Genomic DNA, 3,591 nt, shown 5'->3' on the forward strand with positions numbered 1-3,591 from the left:
TAAGCTGAAATCAAGCTGGGAGGCTAATATCCTTTTAAGCTGAAATCAAGATGGAAAACTAATATCCTTCACTGGGGTATTAAGCTGAAATCAAGCTGGTAGCTAAAACATCGTTTTAAGCTGAAATCAAGCTGGAAAACTAATATATCCTCCACTGGTGGTTCAGCTGAAATCAAATATTCTTCGCAAGTGATTAAGCTGAAATCAAGCTGGAAGTTTCCGAGTCACTGATGCCAAAGCTTATTTTATTTTGATTTTTAGAGATTTGATGTATAATATTACTTACGTACGATTAATTATTCTTTTTTTTTTCTTCATCTAGTCCTTTCTCTCTCTCTTCGTCTTGGCTTGAGCCAAAGAAAAAAAAAGGTATATTGATTTTTTTTCTCTCTCAGGACCATGAATGTCGAAAAACTGATGCTGTGAATGGTTTTTTTTTCTTCTGACAGATCGTTCCGTTGGTCTTTTTTTCTCTCTTTCTCTCTCACCTCTCCGTAGCATTTTGACGCGTTATTTCTCCTTTAGGTTAATTATTTTGGGCGTAGATAATTACTCTTGACTGTATAATGAAGGAACTTTGTCGTTTTGTGTTGGTGAAATTATTTTTTAAGCGTAGTTTTTTCCCGTCTATAAAAAAATAATGATAATGATTTTTTTTTCCTGTTTAGGTAACGGTATATACATTACGTATATATATGAAGTTTAAATTCATGCCATCAGCACATTCAATTTATACAAAAATGTAGTTCATTTCATTTTAAATAGGCTAGTTTTGTAGTAAGGGATAATATTCACGAATGTGCATATTAAGATGCCTAAGTGTTTATAGTTTTTCGAAACGTAATAAAGAAACATTTAGCTAATGTTGTCAGACGTTTTCTCTTTCGAAAATCTTGGGTGTTCATAGTTTTTTTTCTCGTTCTTCATAGATGAAACATAGTCTCTCAATATAATCACTCCGACTCTCGCAAAACCGTATTTTTTTTTAATGTAATCCTTCAGTGAACCGCAGATCAAGTTCACGTTTTTTATGTGCGGTCAAATCTGGTCGTGAAAACGTTCAACGTTGATCTGGTCCTATCTGGTCCTATCATGTGGTCCCATCCGAAGCTCTGGCTGCACTTTGTATTAAACGAAAGTTTTCGGTCAAAATATATATCCAGAAAATCCCTCTGAGGTATGAGTGCGAGATAATCTCTTTTGGAGACGTCTAAACCCACATGGGAGACAATTTCTGGGAGATATCCTCTTCTGGTGATGTCTAGACCCACACGAGAATCAGGTTCTGGTAGTCGACAAAAAATAATACTTTGTCGTTCCAATAATTGTGAACCATAGTTAAGACCAATATTTTTTTTTTTCGTATTCACCTCCTCTCGTTTCGAAATGGTTAGTTGCTTTCATTTTGAGGATTTTAATGACTCGTTTTACGCACGTACTGCTCGTCTGGTCGCCACACCAGACTCCGAGACAATTTTCCCTTTTTTTTAAAGAAGATAATTTCCCCCCCAAGCGAGTCTACAAGAGACTCTCTTTCTACGAATAGGCAGTGCGTACTTAAAGTGACGTTCTTTCTGAATGTGTTCTATGTCATTTCTTTATTTTCCTGAGATTGTTCTTCCCCTTTTGTTCACCTTAGATTACGTATTAATTTCATTAGGACCCCACTGACGAAGAGGAACCAAAATATTTCGGGTGCCTCTGTCTGCTGGGGTCTTAATCTACGAATTGTTTCATGGATAGCCGTTGTACAGATTTCTCGATTCTCTCGTGTCATGTGATAAATATACAAGATTCTCTCAATGGTGGTGGTGTGTTTTATTTCCCTTCCCTTTTTATATATAATATAAATGCTAAAGAAGTTTTTACTTAGAGTATAACATACCATGAAGTTGGTGTCCATTTTACAATGGCTGGTATGGTAGTCAGTCATGTTTTTAGATAATTACTTCTTTCTAATGAATAAATTCTGGAGGAATTTCAATCTAAACGAATTTCTCTTTTGTAAAATAAATGCTGATTGAGTTTCAATTAATGAATAATATACTGGGAATATGATGTCATTTCTATCAACGGCTGGTATATGCCCATTGGCTGTATGCCAATCAACATTGTCTTTGGAAAAATATATCTTTTCAATGAATACATTCTGATGGAGTTTCAGTTAAAGAATGATGAACCAAGAAGTTGATGTTGTTTTTTTCAATGGCTGGTATGTGCTTATTAGAAGCTGTATGGTACTGAAAGAGGTCACTGGAAAATAATTATTCATTGTTACAGTAGTCCTTGACAAGGAGCCATATGTAAAGTATAACATGAACAACTATAAATATTTAGGAGATAAACAGAAAACCTGAGTACAAATTGAGACGTGGTTTTGCTTAGAAAGATTAACTAGCTGTCGAAAATAGCTCCACGTTTACCAAGAAAAGGACAGTTGAATTAAAAAAAATGAATCATACCTCAACGTCAAATCCTCTTATATAAAGAACATTTTACAGTTTATATATAAATAATTCCCATAAATATACCGAACATGGAAAACAATTTCTGAGACCAGTTATGTTTAATTTAAGATTTTCTCACGATATTGTCTTTATTCAGGGCAATCTTTAGTTTGGTGTTTTACTCTAGAATTTTGCATCAGAAACATTCATTATAACGTGCAATGAATATACATGATGTATTTACTGGAAGAAATTAACTGATCTCTCTCTCTCTCTCTCTCTCTCTCTCTCTCTCTCACCAGGGATGATATTATCATTCAAACATACAATTGTTAAATGTAACTCTCTGGCTTCTTGTGTTTCTGTCGCGTCTCCTGTCCTTGACAAGGACGTTAGGACTCGCTGGCTTCTGAGGTCATCCAGTGTTTTTCAACCTTTTTGTGCCCATGGCCAATTTTTGGCATTCCTAAGTACTCGTGGCCCAATGCCCTTCAAAATTGTGTAAAAAAAATAATAGAATTTTATTATTATTAAAGTTTTTTAGAACACTTTTATTAGTTTTGCATTATCATTTACATAACTATTTCTTTACAACACTTCATTAGTTTACATTTTTATTACTGGAAGAAAATGTTGGCCTTTATTCACTGTTAATAACTCATATATGTTGTAATCAAAACTCAAAGGACATGTATTCACTTATGAAATTAAACACTTTCCAGTATTTGCGTAATTAAATTTTATGGATTGTAATAATAACTCAAAATACTTTTTCACTTATGAAAATAAGCACTGGGCTGCATTTAACAGTATTCTAAATAAATTTTGGACATTGAAATAAAAACTAAAATTCCACTTTTTTACTTATGAAGTTGAGCACTAGCATACATTTATAGTAAATAAAATTTGACTATTTGTACGGTAATAAAAACTAAATTTACACTTGTACAACAATTATAGAAATAAAAATAATACTGTAAGCAAACCGAATCGCCGCCCCCCCCCTCTCTCTCTCTCTCATTTTGTGCGTGCTTCATTATTTCTAGATTTTTCACTTTTAAATATTATTTTAAAGATGTTCGTGTCATGGACCCCCTCAGAACTCGCCATGGCCCACAGGTTGAAAACCACTGTAATAGCGAAC

The 3,591-nt window shown here is 33.8% G+C and overlaps 1 protein-coding gene across 1 annotated transcript in view; it reads left to right on the plus strand.

The window, feature by feature from the left end:
• Positions 1-1,808, plus strand: part of LOC135226158 (obscurin-like) — a 432,842-nt gene extending 431,034 nt beyond the window's left edge. Inside the window, 1 exon segment of the mRNA XM_064265599.1 lies at positions 1-1,808. This exon segment is cut by the window's left edge and continues 748 nt beyond it. The gene's annotated coding sequence lies outside the window, so the exon portion shown is untranslated.
• The last annotated feature ends 1,783 nt before the right edge of the window (positions 1,809-3,591 follow it).

Source organism: Macrobrachium nipponense, chromosome 14, assembly GCF_015104395.2.
Source record: "Macrobrachium nipponense isolate FS-2020 chromosome 14, ASM1510439v2, whole genome shotgun sequence".
NCBI classification, from domain to species: Eukaryota; Metazoa; Arthropoda; class Malacostraca; order Decapoda; family Palaemonidae; genus Macrobrachium; species Macrobrachium nipponense.